The 15131-nt window shown below is 42.4% G+C and overlaps 1 long non-coding RNA gene across 1 annotated transcript; it reads left to right on the top strand.

The window, feature by feature from the left end:
• Positions 1-9978: 9978 nt before the first annotated feature.
• Positions 9979-14742, top strand: LOC135975694 (uncharacterized). Its single transcript, XR_010592694.1, has 3 exons — positions 9979-10633; positions 12655-12746; positions 14707-14742. It is a non-coding gene; the product is annotated as an uncharacterized LOC135975694 (long non-coding RNA).
• The last annotated feature ends 389 nt before the right edge of the window (positions 14743-15131 follow it).

Genomic DNA, 15131 nt, shown 5'->3' with positions numbered 1-15131 from the left:
ACTTACTTGAGTTCCTTGCAGAACTGAGAAAGCTGCAGCATTTTGTAGCTGATGATCTTGACTTTACACTCAACTTCTTCTGCTTTCTTACCCTCAGTACTTAGCCGAGGAAGCTCCAGTGGCTTGCAGATCCAGATGTCTTCAGATTTTATCTGTATTCTTACATATCAAACTGCCAAGTGCATTAATGAAAACATGGCAAACATTTCATATTTATAAAGTAGTTTTACTTAACATTTAGATTTTTATTAAAGTATATATTTAAAGTATTCCTCAAAATATTTACAATTCAAACACTGCAGCATTAAATTAACTCTAAACATCCTGTAATAATTTAGTTTCACTCCTTAGACAGACAAAAAATAAGAATATGAAAAGCGAAATGGCAATATAAATTTTAAAATAATCTTTTATTTGCAATAAATCTAACATTATTAGTAACAGACACAATTTGCAATGTCTTTTTGTATCAGCAGTGTCCCTTGGATTAAAAACAGTCCTCCAGGGATATCCTGTTTGTATCACAACCAGCCAATCTGATTTTATATGTAACAACTGAGTGGTCTAGTTACGTTATCATGCCATACAATTAGAACAGGAAACATGTGGACTCAATTATCATTTTTCATAATTATTAATCTAGGGAAAGGATAAATCTCTTTATGCTTTGGTCTAATACTAAACAATAACAATACTATTATATATTAATCTGAGGAGCAAACATTTTATTGCACATCACTGTGCTTCTATGGTGTCAACAAGTTTTGGAGTTAGCTATTGATTGGGCCCTGCCTCTAAATACGTTTGCCAGAGCCTGGAATCCATCATTTACCTGCTTATGTCATTTACAACTCGCAGGCGATGAAAGCCAAGAATGCCATTCCTTGGAACAAGAAGCCGCAAACATATACTGCACATTTAGTCACAGATCCTTCAGTGGGATCCACTCAAACAAATCCCAGTGAAACCCTTTCACATGCTTAAAGTTAAGCATGTGTTTAGGTACCTTGCTAGATCAAGGCCCCATAGTACTTTCCATGCAAGGAATCACTTCGCAATTATTAGTTGAACCTCACAGCACTCTTGTGAATATTAATACAGTAACTCCTCACTTAACGTCGTAGTTATGTTCCTGAAAAATGCGACTTTAAGTGAAACGATGTAGAGCAAATCCAATTTCCCCATAAGAATTAATCTAAATGAGGGGGGGTTAGATTCCAGGGAAATTTTTTTCACCAGACAAAAGACTATATTATATATATATATATATATATATATATATATACACACACACACACACACTATAAGTTTTAAACAAACAATTTAATACTGGTACACAGTGATGATGATTGTGAAGCTTGGTTAAGGTGGAGGAGTCAGAGGGTGGGATATTTCCCTTACTGCTAAATGATGAACTAGGAATTGGCTGAGCCCTCAAGGGTTAACTCTCTCACTCTGCAAGGCAGCAGGAATGGAGGGAGATATGTGCATTTCCCTTAAGTACACTGCCTTGTTAATTAGATCAGCTTGCTGAGACGGCAGCTGCTGCAACTTCCCTCAGTCCTGAGCCCTGCTCTATGGAAGATGGGGTAAGCGGGGTTCAGGAGCAGGGGGGAGGGGGACACCCTGACATTAGCCCCCCTCTTCCTTCCCTCCTCCCCCCGGCACAGCAAGCAGGAGTCTTGGGGAGCAGCTCCATGGCAGTGGGGGGAGGGACACAGCTGAACTGCAGGCAGCTGCTGCACAGGGAACTTAGGGGAGCGGGGAGATGATAGGGGGAGCTGATGGGGGCTGCCGGTCCACCCTGGTTCCAAGCCCCCACCAGCTCGCTGCAATGGGCTGCTCTTCCTGCAAGCAGTAGACAAAGCAGGCGGCTGCCAAACGACCTTAGAAGGGAGCATTGCGCACCTTTAAATGAGCATGTTTCCTAATTGATCAGCAACGTAACAACAAAACAACATTAACCAGGATGACTTTAAGTGAGGAGTTACTGTATAAAGGTGACTATACTCACACTATTTTACCACTGGGTAAATGGAAATGACTTGCTTTTATAGAAACGTCCTATAGCATTTCCATAGGATTTTTTTTCTGAATCAATGATTAGATTTTAATAGAGAATTACATCCCTGCTATATAATTCTACAAGTGGTTCAAAAACATATAGGAAACAGTTTTCAGAATAATTTCTATAGGACCATATTAGACTTCAATTGGACCCTGTGCTTTCATCCTTATTCTATGCTGATTAACACAAGCTGAGTATCTGGCCCTTTAAAAAGACAGTCAGAATTATGAAACAGTGAGGTGGCAAAGTTTGCAGATAATACTAAACTGCTCAAGATAGTTAAGACCAAAGCAGACTGTGAAGAACTTCAAAAAGATCTCACAAAACTAAGTGATTGGGCAACAAAATGGCAAATGAAATTTAATGTGGATAAATGTAAAGTAATGCACATTGGGAAAAATAACCCCAACTATACATACAATATGATGGGGGCTAATTTAGCTACAACAAGTCAGGAAAAAGATCTTGGAGTCATCGTGGATAGTTCTCTGAAGATGTCCGCGCAGTGTGCAGAGGCGGTCAAAAAAGCAAACAGGATGTAGGAATCATTAAAAAGGGGATAGAGAATAAGACTGAGAATATATTATTGCCCTTATATAAATCGATGGTACGCCCACATCTCGAATACTGCATACAGATGTGGTCTCATCTCAAAAAAGATATATTGGCACTAGAAAAGGTTCAGAAAAGGGCAACTAAAATGATTAAGGGTTTGGAACAGGTCCCATATAAGGAGAGATTAAAGAGGCTAGGACTCTTCAGCTTGGAAAAGAGGAGACTAAGGGGGGATATGATAGAGGTATATAAAATCATGAGTGATGTGAAGAAAGTGGATAAGGAAAAGTTATTTACTTATTCCCATAATACAAGAACTAGGGGTCACCAAATGAAATTAATAGGCAGCAGGTTTAAAACAAATAGAAGGAAGTTCTTCTTCACACAGTGCACAGTCAACTTGTGGAACTCCTTACCTGAGGAGGTTGTGAAGGCTAGGACTATAACAGCGTTTAAAAGAGAACTGGATAAATTCATGGTGGTTAAGTCCATTAATGGCTATTAGCCAGGATGGGTAAGGAATGGTGTCCCTAGCCTCTGTTTGTCAGAGGGTGGAGATGGATGGCAGGAGAGAGATCACTTGATCATTGCCTGTTAGGTCCACTCCCTCTGGGCACCTGGCGTTGGCCACTGTCGGTAGACAGGATACTGGGCTAGATGGACCTTTGGTCTGACCTGGTATGGCTGTTCTTATGTAATGTTTATGTTATGAAGATTATTAATGTGAATTATTTGCCTTTGCTGTTGCTGGACCATGTTTTATAGACACATATTAAATCCCATATAAAGACACCAGTAATCTGTAGCTGATGACATTTAAGGCCATTTCTCCTCTCCCCCACCCCACATTTTTAATAGCCGCAACTCCATTATTTAAATCTTCAAAATACTTTCAAATGACTGGCTCAGGAACTTGCGGTTTAACAGCTCATTCTGCTGTTTGGGGTTAACTCATTACAGGAAAGAAACCATGTAGGCCACCCTTTAAAAGGGGTAAAACTGCAACGTTTTTCCCAGTTATTGCTCATGCCCAGAGCATATATGGTGAGTCACTTTTTTTGTCTTAATGTGAAATCCCAGATCTGTCTGTCTCTGGGTTTGCCCATCCCTGTAGTATCTCATCTAATCTAATCCGTCCTCACCCATCACTCTCCCAAAGTCAGAAACAGGTCCTGTTCCTTAGAGCCCCTTTCCTTTCTTAGATTTGTATTGTGGGCTTTTTCTCATTAGAGACTCAAGTATTTCCCCCACAATCACAGGGGACCTATTTTGCGATTGCTAGAGAGGTTAGTTTTCCAGGTGATTCCAAATAATGGTAATGGCAGCCCGGTTCATATATATCCCCCGCCCCCTGATGTGAGAAAGACACTTTTACACTACTCAGTCTAGCACCACTGTAGCTTAGACACAGGTTTCATAGGAAACTTTAGTGCTTGATGTTTGTCCCCAGGAATATGAATACTCCAGTAGTGTATTTTAACAAGTTTCTGCAGGCTATTATCTTTAGAAAATAGGTGAGGAGCAAAAAATAAGTATTGGATACAAACAACACCACCAAAAAAGTGATGCTAAAATGTTCACATCTTTGCTTCCAGCACTGTGACCTTCACTGTGGAGTTTCTGCTTCACTGTAGCTCATAACAATAGACTGGCAACTGCCAGCATGGTTCTTTTTAAAATGTCAGTGGTTTAACATCAATTCAGGAGACTTTATTGCATTTTTCCTTCCCCCTCCCCACCAATGAGATTTCAATTCCAATCAAGCCAAAACCAAAGTGGCAGGATATTTGTATTCCCATAAGAAGTTTGTAAAAGGTCATAAATGCAGCAAGTTCAAAGGGTCCACATTGTTTTCAATATACACGATTACTTCCTTATTTCCCATTAGCGAACAGTGGGCCGCATTGTCTTGAAGCAATTCCAGGATTTAGAAAATAGGTAGAAATCTAACAAATTCTCCTAGCTGCAATTGATTAGTCCTGTTCTGGCACAATGGGGTTAAAACAACGAGAAAACCATGCGTTTCTTAGTGGGTTTATTTATGAAGCCTCTTCTCACTTTAGACAAATCAAATGTTCAGCGCTAGGTTTTGTTTTACTTTCAACACAAGGTGTGTAAGATAGAGCTTTCCTGCAGTTTGGGGAGATACATTTTTGCTTTATACGGTAAATGTATTTTTTATTGGCTTTCATTTCCATCTCATTCAGCTTTCCTCATCTGCTTTTTGTTAATAAATGTAAGATCTAAAGTTATAAGACAAGATGTACACTTTAAGAGCTTGTGGAAGAAGGAGGCAACATATGCTTATCATGAGGCAATAGTAATGTGTCTTATGGTGCACCATGCTTTGCAAAAATATGCTAAATGCATAGAGGCAGCCAGATTTTAATGCCATTGTGGGAAGCATTGCCTGCAAGAGGTACTGTAACCCATATAACTAATAGGGAGATATCTCTTTAAGAGATCTATTGGTGGGGGAGTGGTAGGAATTAACTGTGGCTGGGTCAGTGTTGCTAGGCAGATGCACGATTAGCGCTCATAGCCAGAAGTTTCTGGAATTGGGTGTGGTAGTTTTGAGTATACTGAACAAGTTCCCCAATGCTGGACTCAGAAACCATGAGGGCAAGTCGTCAGTGCAGCTGCTTTACTAATAGCCATGTGCCCTGGGTGGGTTGGGAGAAGATGAGAAAAAGCAGGCTGTTTCCCCTAACTCTGAAGCCTTTTGCAGGAGTTTTTTTTAAGCTATATACTTAAACTGAGTGGTTGGTTAATTAGTTAGCTGACTAGCTAACTAAGCGATTTCAGCAGAGGAGGAGGAATAGTCTGCATGGATTCCAGCTGAAGGTTTCTACAAGCCAGAGGAGAGAAGTATAGTTGCAGTGCTTTTGACTCAACAGACTGTACAGATTTTGGGGATCAAAGACTGTAATGGAGACTCAGATGAACTCAACCTAAGCTTTTAGGAATTCTGACTTCTCACTGTTTCTGTGGGGACTGACCTATTTAGATTTAATTTGTCTTCTTTGTTTATGTATGTGTAACTGTGAATATAATGTATGTGGATTATAAAATAGCCATGTTATGCTGTAGAAAGTAAGTTATTATTTATTATGTTTCTTTATCATTATACAATCTTATAAAGTTAGTACTTAAGGATTAAGTTCATTCCTTTTGTTCTTTTGGACTTGACTGTGGGGAGGTTGACCCTGGACCATCCTTGCTGAAAATCCTTAATGACTGAATTCTTGGTCTCCATGTGTAGTCCCACTGAACACTAAGCTAGAGAAAAATACGGCTAAAATTGCAGAGCTTGAGGAGAACATCTCTACGGGATTATAAAAGTCACCTGCTATAGAAAACAAATTTCTTTTGTGCCCCTTTTGTTTGTTTCCTGTGATGTATGAAGATGCACAAAAGTACATTTTGTTTTGTTTTTTAAAAACTAATGTTTGTCTTGTTTTATTATTATTATTATTGTTGGGACCCCTTTGTGCTAGGTGCTGTACCAACAGTTCCTGCTCCAAATGCATTAGAAATTCAGGTTATGCCTTCTCTTTTTGCCAGGAAGATACTCTGGATGATGGGAGAACTAGTGTAATTACTGGAACACCGCACATACCATACAAATGTACCCTCCCCTACCCTGGGAGTTTGCTCCTGTATTCTGGACTGAGCCTCTAGGCAGGGGTCAGCAACGTTCGGCACGCGGCTCGCCAGGGTAAGCACCCTAGCGGGCCGGGCCAGTTTATTTACCTGCTGACGCGGCAGGTTCGGCCAATCGTGGCCCCCAGTGGCCGCGGTTCGCCGTCCTGGGCCAATGGGGGCGGCGGGAAGCGGCACGGGCTGAGGGATGTGCTGGCTGCGGCTTGCTGCCACCCCCATTGGCCCGGGACGGCGAACCGCAGTCAGTGGGGGCCGTGATCGGCCTAACCTGCTGCGTCAGCAGGTAAATAAACTGGCCCGGCACACTAGGGTGCTTACCCTGGTGAGCCGTGTGCTGAACGTTGCCGACCCCTGCTCTAGGGCATCTACCCTATGCACAACAGCAATGGTGGCTACTAGAGCCCTCCGACACCATTTCCCAGCATGCTCAGAGTCAGGTGTGGTGACAGAATGGACTAGAGACTCCAGCTGAGGCCAATAGGGAGGCTTCTCAATAGGATGATGTGGTCAGGCAGTTTACTGGGCCAGTGATGAGCCAGGGCTGCTCAGCCCCTCAGTGGAGGGGAGAGCTTGTCTCAGAGACAAAGAGACTAGTTTTACTTTCAGGTTTGAGGAGCTTTGAGAGTGGGAACGGCGGGAGAAGCAGAACAGCTCAGGGAATCTGATTAACTTCCCCTCCCCACAAAAGGAGGCTTTGGACTGCTGCGGGATCTAGTGCAAGGGTCAGACGGTTCCTTCCAGCCCTGCGGATCCAACCTGGCACCAACCATCCAACCTAGCACCAGGTATCACGAGCCAGCTGAGACCCCTACAGGACTCCAGAGCATCCTGTGATGAAGACATGAAGAGGATCCCTTTGTTTGTTTAGCTGGCCAGCATTCACAGCTCTGCATCACTTGCTTCCGGCCTCATGCTCTGTGTACCATCTAGCTGGGAAGGTGCCAGGGAGAGCGCTGGGGGTTGGGAAGAGTTGTGAGTGGTGAGAGATAGTAATTACCTTTAACCTGTTCCCCAGAGCCTATTTTTCTGCTCTCAGTAAAGTTCCTGTTTGCTCTATTCTTATTTTTGGGTGTGTCATTTCTGTGCTGGGGTTTATGTTGATGGACTATATTGTTTCCTGTGTACTGGATTTTACAGTCCTTGCCAGCAGTGGTAGCATTATTCATTTTCCCTAGGGACAGCACCCCTTCTGGGCTAGGCCCAGTGAGGAGTCACATTGTGGGGAGGCACCAGGCATCACAAACAACTCAGGACCCAACCCATGTGAGGCGAGGGGAGAAGCCACTAAGTAGAAAGAACCAGGGAGGAGGCTTAAGCCACCCTGTGGGAAAGAGCTGTACAAACCCCCTCCAATTAATTGGGGGTAGAGAGATGATTTTTATTCATTATTTAACATTCAGTGTTTGTTTTTGTTAACTTAAAATGCCCTATAAATTATTAGAAGACAAAATGTCACTATTAAAGACTCACTGTCCATCTCTCTTCATTCAAGTGCTGAGGCAGCTTCCAATCTATATCTCGGAGTCCTCCAAGAACACCTGCAGCAAAACCAGGGAGAACAGACTGGATATTTCTAAGGTTAAAAAAATAAACAACCCCCTTTTAAAACACCACTCTCCTCTCCACCCCCCCAGCCTTCTTTATACATCACTAAAATCAGAAAATGGTCACAAACCCAAACACCCCACCACATACACTCTGCTTCATGGTAAGGGCTCTAGCATCAGAGAGTTGCAGGGAGTGCAGAATAGATGACAATACCTTGATTATAAAACCGGAGACCTGGAAGATAGGTCTCCATGTTCAAACTTGAGAATAACAAGTATCCAAAGGGCAAAGACATGCTTCTGGTATGCAGAAGATATCCTGATCTGGGGCATGAGGACTGATCTGTCCTTCAGATACAATGTTCATAATGACAGATTTCAGAGTAGCAGCCGTGTTAGTCTGTATCCGCAAAAAGAAAAGGAGTACTTGTGGCACAAGGGCACTGTTGGAGGGGATAAAACGGAAGCCCAAAATCCTGTTAATCCCCATGTTGCTATCTAGCCAGTGCAAACTGGCCCCGTAGCAGTGAGAACATTGCTCCTGCAGAAAGAAGTGGTGAAAAATGAGCTGAGCCAGCATGATGTCTTGTCCTGTGACAGCAGGATTTCTCGTTTACTGGTTATCCAAGTACGTACCGCTACCCCTGCTACCATGGCTTGTGGTCACATTGCCAGGATCTGTCAGTTTTGTGATACTGCACCCCATATTCTTTACAGTAATGTTATTATATGATTAGAACATAATTATGAAGCATTTTATGCAAGATGTGTCATGTAAGGTGTCATCAGAAAAGTTATGATTTGCAGAATATGATTATTCTATTTGTATCCATGTATCATTTTTGTATCTCAAGTTATGAATATTGACTATGTATCTGTATTTCAAATGTCGTGACATCTGGGTGACGCTCACTAGGCAAGATGTTTTCAGGCTAGATAGTGGGTGGGTGGGGAAGGGCCTATTCAGGGTAATGAGCCATTAGGGAAAACAATAGGTCTTTGGAGAAGCTTATCCATCACCTGGTGAGCCTTCTTGTAAAGGTTCCAGATAGCCTGTAAGTAATGGCTGCTATGACTCAGTAAGGTACGCCAGGGTCTGTGACCAGGCCACAGGATGCTGGACTCCATCTTGGGATCAGTGTTTTTCCACAAACTGAGTTTGGGACCAAAGGGTTCCCATCATATGCTAAAGCTGTATCAGGTAGGGAATGACATCATCTGCTGTTCTTCACTCCCCACACATGAACACTCCTGGAAACACCTGAGGAACAAAGACTGAACTGGGGGAAGTGCTGGACCCAGGCTAAAGGGATTTCTAGCCTGTGTATGAAAGACCTGGGGATTCCAAGCTGTAAAACAAGTGCAGCTTGTCCCTTAAGAATCTGCAGCCTGCTTGTACCATCTCTCAGGGTGAGAAACTGCTAATTCAAATCCAGTCTCTCTAGTATGTTAAGCTTAGTTTGCATTTTTGTTTATTTACTGGGTAATCTGCTTTGATCTGTTTGCTATCACTTATAATCACTTAAAAATCTCTCTTTTTGTAATTAATAAACTTATTTTATGTTTTAATCTAAACCAGTAAGTTTGGAGTGAAGTTCTTGGGAACTTCAGCTCGGGGGGCTGTTGCAGTTCCTCTCCACATTGAAGGAGAGGCAAAGTAGATGAGCTTATGCTGTACAGTTCCCTGTGCAGTGCAAGATGGTATAATTTGGGGTTTATACTCCAGGGGGAGGGTCCTAGGCTGGGAAGCTGGTGGTTATTTTGGCTGTAGCCTCTCTATTGGTGGTTCATGCAGCAGCTGATCAGAGATTCTCCATGTAACTGCAGCTGGGTATGTCCCTACCTGTGTGTATGCTGGTGGAAGTGTAAGACTTGGAATGGGTCTGCAGCTTGTCACAGCAGTACAGTGTGAGAGGGATCTCAGGCTGGTGGGTCAGAGGGCTCAGTGGTACCCCAGTTCCAGGTGGGACCCCTGGGGAAACCTGTCACATGTTTGTCTTTGTTTTCCAAAGCACAAGTGAAGTATTTTGTTTTAAAATTTTCAGAGTTAAAGCAGAGTAGCTTTCTGCTCTGGCCTAACCATTGTTTATTGTTCTTTAAATGTTTAGTTAGATTCTATGTTGTAAATACCTTCATAAATGCAATTTGAGTGGTGCAGAGGAGGGGAAGTTAATAATGTGAATGAGTGCAGCTTATTGCAACCGCTGGCTACAGTGGGATTTGATTATGCAACAAACCTCACTGCTGAGCGTTTGGTTCATGATGTGTTAATTAGAGAAGTTGCTCTTGCAATATCTCCAGGGAGTGAGTGAGATAGCAAGAGAAGAAGCCTCTGTTAAGGCTGGAGGGAGTTTGATTAACTGATATAGCTCAAGTCATAGCTGGCTGCCTTAGAGCAGTGCAGTAAGAAAACATGCAGTAGTTCCACTTCTCAGTATGAATGTTAATTGGTAAAGAAAAGGAGAGAGACTAAGGAAAAAGAAGTTTCAGGTAAAAGCAGAAAGTTATGCAGATTTTACATATACCATAAATGACATTAAGAGCAAAAGGACTGTTAGTCAAACCACATATGCGGGCTGGCCCATATTGAGAATACTTAAAAAAAAAAAAGTTTCCAGTTCATATTTTGTGTTATCTTTTGATAAGAACTGACTTCACCAATTCTCCATCTTAAACCACATAATAAAAGAGCTCTTAGTAAAAGAGGGGCTTCTCTGTCTCTGGACTGGAACTCTGGCAGGAGACTCAAGGATCCCAGACACAAGGCAGGAGAGGTCTTCAGGATCTGCTCTTGGAACAGGTAACGTTCTCTCTTCCTTTTTGTAACTAAGCTGACAATGCTTTATCTTAAATCTAGTCATGAAAAGCAAACTTTCTTTTATTTTAAATCAGGTTTTTATGTTTTTAATAAATCTCATTTGAAGGAATTCTTTGGTTGGGTCAGTGTGTCTAATTGCTCTTTCCAAAAGAGAAAAGACCCCCGCAACCTCAAAGGAGAGATGCTGAAGGATAAAGCCTTCATGGGACTTAAACCACTCAGTGAGTCTTGGTCAAAGGGCAGAAGTGGAGATGTCCTCTCCCAGTGAGGTGTTTTGTCATCAGGGTAGGCCAGGTGAACAGGAACAAAGAAGAGACGTAAATTGAAGAACAGGTCACAGTCATGTTTTCCTGTCTGGAGAAATGGCAGTTCCCCCCCATCAGCATTAAGATGAAAACAAGACGGGGAAAAAAAATCAGTTGGTTACCTTCTGACCAATGTTTCCTGGCCTGACTTTCTTGATGCTTTCATCATACAAAAATTGGAATCACCAAAACTTCAACTATAACCAATATGTTTAGATTAGGAGATTTGTGCTACAACAATTGACTAGTTATTACAGTATCGAGGGGAGCTTTCAGATTAGAAAGATAGTGGGTAGAAAATACTGCTCACAGACAAACCTGGACAGTCCAGTGAAGTGCAGGAAACTTCTTGAACATATGGAAAGAAGAATTAATTGAAAACCAGGCAATACATTGGCTGTTGATGCCTTGATGAAAATTCAGTATAAAATATTGACACACTTCCCTATTATCCTTGTTACACTAGTGGGGTTTAGCAGTTGATCCCCAAAACTGTGTTGGAAAAGATGCCCTAAGAAAGGATCCAATGAATGATTAGAGATGAGCAATAATTCACAACACCCCATTAGTTAGACAAATTAGACCTATTCTGTTTGCAAATTTTCAGTAAATTGCAAAATTTATTTGTTCTAAATTATTCAAAGAGTGAAATTCACCTCTGTGTAGAGAGCCAGCATGATGCCTGTACATCATGTAAGTCTCATTTAAACTTTGCACTGGGGGTGAATTTCACCCATAGTGATCAATACTTCATCTGCAGATTATTCACAAAAAGCTCATTATGTTCATTCATGTGAAATTAAAGTGCAGGGATCCAAATGAATTTAAACTGACAAGTGTCACATGGTCCTAGGAATTCATTTGTTTTATTGTGTGTCAAATCCCAGGGACAACATTTGTCAAGTATCAGAGTAGCAGCCGTGTTAGTCTGTATCCGCAAAAAGAACAGGAGTACTTGTGGCACCTTAGAGACTAACAAATTTATTAGAGCATAAGCTTTCGTGGACTACAGCCCACTTCTTCGGATGCATATATCCGATATGCATCCGAAGAAGTGGGCTGTAGTCCACGAAAGCTTATGCTCTAATAAATTTGTTAGTCTCTAAGGTGCCACAAGTACTCCTGTTCTATTTATCAAGTAGTTTACTTGGTAGGAAGGTTAGCCGCTGACAGGTATTCAGAAGTAGTGTGCGGTATTCTGAGTCCAACTCAGCTGTACCAATAGGAATTGTACTTTGATTCCACCAGACTCTAGCAATCTTGAACGCTACACATGTTCATACATATCACAACCAACAAGTAGGGAATCAAAAAAGCACCAGTCAGGGTATAAATTGTAATGATAAGCAGTGACATGCAGGAAACAAACAATCCTACTGAAGAAAAATGTTATAATTTAAAATCTACATCATCATAAATATTAAGGCAAAACCCTTTACATAATAATAACCAACAGAGATTAATCAACCATGCAAAACAGATATTTATTATTTGTAAATTTTATATGCTGACATTGCTAGCTGGAGACAGATTTCCACTCTTTAAAAGGAGTACGTTTTATTTTGATCTGTTATAGGACTTAAGTCTCATCATCTTTTGTAGGGTAATAAGTTTTCTCCCTTAGAGTACTTTGCACATAGAAATGATCTTACTAGCACTCAGCAGTGGTTGCTGCAGTAACAGAGTTTTGGTCTTCAGGGGTCAAGGGAAGAGGAGAAAACCAGAAGGCAGCGAAGATGACATTGACAGACGTGATAACCAGAATTAACCCAGTCAACGTTATTCAGCAGGTGAGCTCTACAAGAAGAAATCAAAATAGAAGATTGATCAAAGATTTCTGACTAAAATGAATATTTGTGTTACAGCTGTGGATGTTACAGCTGTGGGTTCTGTACTCAGCACATTGAACTTCTACCAGTTTCTGTGGAAGCTCAGTATATTATGCCTTAAACTATTTCTGATCGTGAAAGACTATGTGTAAGTCTGTCACAGAGGTCACGGATTCTGTGATTCTCCACGACCTCTGTAACTTCTGTAGCCTGCCAGGGCACCTGACCCCAGGGCTGCCTGAGCAGATCGGGTGGCCCCGGGGCCAGCTGCACCAGTCCCCCAGCAGCAGTGGTGGTCCCCGGCTGCCCCCCACCACCAGCAATGACGGCAGCGGACTCATGCGGTTCGGATGCACGGAGCACCAGCAGGCACCCTGGAGCGCCCCCCCCGAGCATGAGCGGGTGCCCCAGAGCGATGCCCCCCTCCTGAGCACCAGCGGGCGCCCCGTTGCCCCCCAGAACACCCAAGATTTAGTCAGGGGTACATAGTACAAATTATGAACAGGTCACAGGGCCGTGAATTTGTTTTTTGCCTGTGACCTGTCCATGAATTTTACTAAAAATACCCATGACTAAATCTTAGCCTTAACTACATGGCACATTTCTGCTTAACTATCTGCATTGCATAGTAGTAACAAGGCCCCTTTTAACTGGGCTTTAGGCCTTGGACTAGCCAGATGTGGCTGTTGCAAATGGGGTGAGGAATCACAAAGGAGCAGCAACAGCACCATTCCTTGTACTTCAAAGGATGGGCACAGTTGGGGCCATCAATAGCTCACAGGGCAAGGGTGTTGCATAGCCTTTTCTCTTTCAGCACTGGGTCGTGGACGGTTAAAGAAAAGTGCTACATCGCCAGCAAGAAGGTGGAATCACTGGAGAGCACTTCATCCTGCCCACCTGAGGCAGTCTGCTAGGCTGTGCCTCTAGGAGCTGCCCTCTAAATTTCCCTTCCACCCCAACCTGTGCTCTGGACAAAGCATGATAGGACTTGTCACAGGGTGGTCCTGAGAATCCTTTCAGGCCTTAATCACAGACCACAACCACTCCAGGTGTTCTCAACTACCGCTAGGCTTTATTATATATGAGAGTCAATAGCCAGCTTTACTGCTGGGGAAGGGTACAATCACAATAGCTGGTCCAGCTTACTTTTGCCTCGTTTCAGGCTCCCAACTCTCCTCCCAGCACTTCCTTCCTGGCAGTAGTGCAGGAACTCAGAGTACTGGGGGTGCTACCGCCCCCCTTGGCTTGAAGTAATAATAACAAACTTCAAATACATGGTTTCCATCATCAACACCCCTATTATAACATTGTTCCAGCACCACTGCTTCCTGTTTGCTTATATAGCCCTCGCTGCTGGCAACACTTCCACCCGATTAGCCCCTCAGCTATATCTCCACTCAGTTAATTGGCCTCCTCTGCCAACTGCCTGTCTTTCAGTCAGTGCCCAATTGATATAAATTGGTGGGGATTTGAGTGACAGGGTGCTGAGTTAGCTCCTGAGTGCATACACCCTCTTACAGGGCCCTAGAATATTTTCTTGCTGAATTTCACACTGTGCTATTGATGTTAACTCTGTGGTAGAGATTTTCAAATCAACTAGGGGATTTAGCCACACAACTCTCATTCATTTCAGAGTGACTAAATCCCATAGTTGGCTTTGAAATCTCAGCCTTGCCATGCATAACCCTCCCTATCTTAACTACAGTAGTTTTTGTTTGCTTGTTTAAGTCTAATAAAGGGAGAGCAGCAGTGGGGAGAAAAAGGGACGTGTTGGAGTCATCTGTGTTTCTGCATATGCGCAGAGAACAGAGCTGGGAACACAACTCTAAGTACTCAGAGCTACCCAGAAGAGAGAATGGTGGTAAAGCATGTTGTTAATAATAATAATAATCACAATTTTGAACTTCTTTTCATTTTGCAGGATGCAGTGGGGTTTTCTTGGTGGTCATGGGGAGGTAAATGTTTCACCGTTCTTTTCCAAATTGAACCTATTTGACTTTTTTTTGTTTACCACAATGTGGATTTTTTAGCAAACAAAAAATGGTGATAAACATTTTCAATTAAAAATTAGTATAATTTTGATTTAATAAACGTTGCAAGAAACAATGAGAAATGATTGAAAAAAGGCAAGATTTCTGTGAAATGTGTTCATTTTAGAAAAAAGGCAATTTCTCAAGAAGAAAAATTGTCTGGAAAAATTTCAACCAGCTGTAGGTGTTGCTAGTTACCAAGGAGGCTCAGCAACTGCCTGTAACCAGTGTGGCCTTAGCTGCCCACTGGTGTTCGTGGGGGAAGAACAATATTCCATTGAGTGGGAATCCAACAGCAGTTCACTTTTGGGCAAAT

This window comes from Chrysemys picta, chromosome 14 (assembly GCF_011386835.1).
Source record: "Chrysemys picta bellii isolate R12L10 chromosome 14, ASM1138683v2, whole genome shotgun sequence".
Taxonomy (NCBI): Eukaryota; Metazoa; Chordata; order Testudines; family Emydidae; genus Chrysemys; species Chrysemys picta.
The sequence above is the reverse complement of the archived record's forward strand: the minus strand, read 5'-3'. Positions and strand labels throughout refer to the sequence as shown.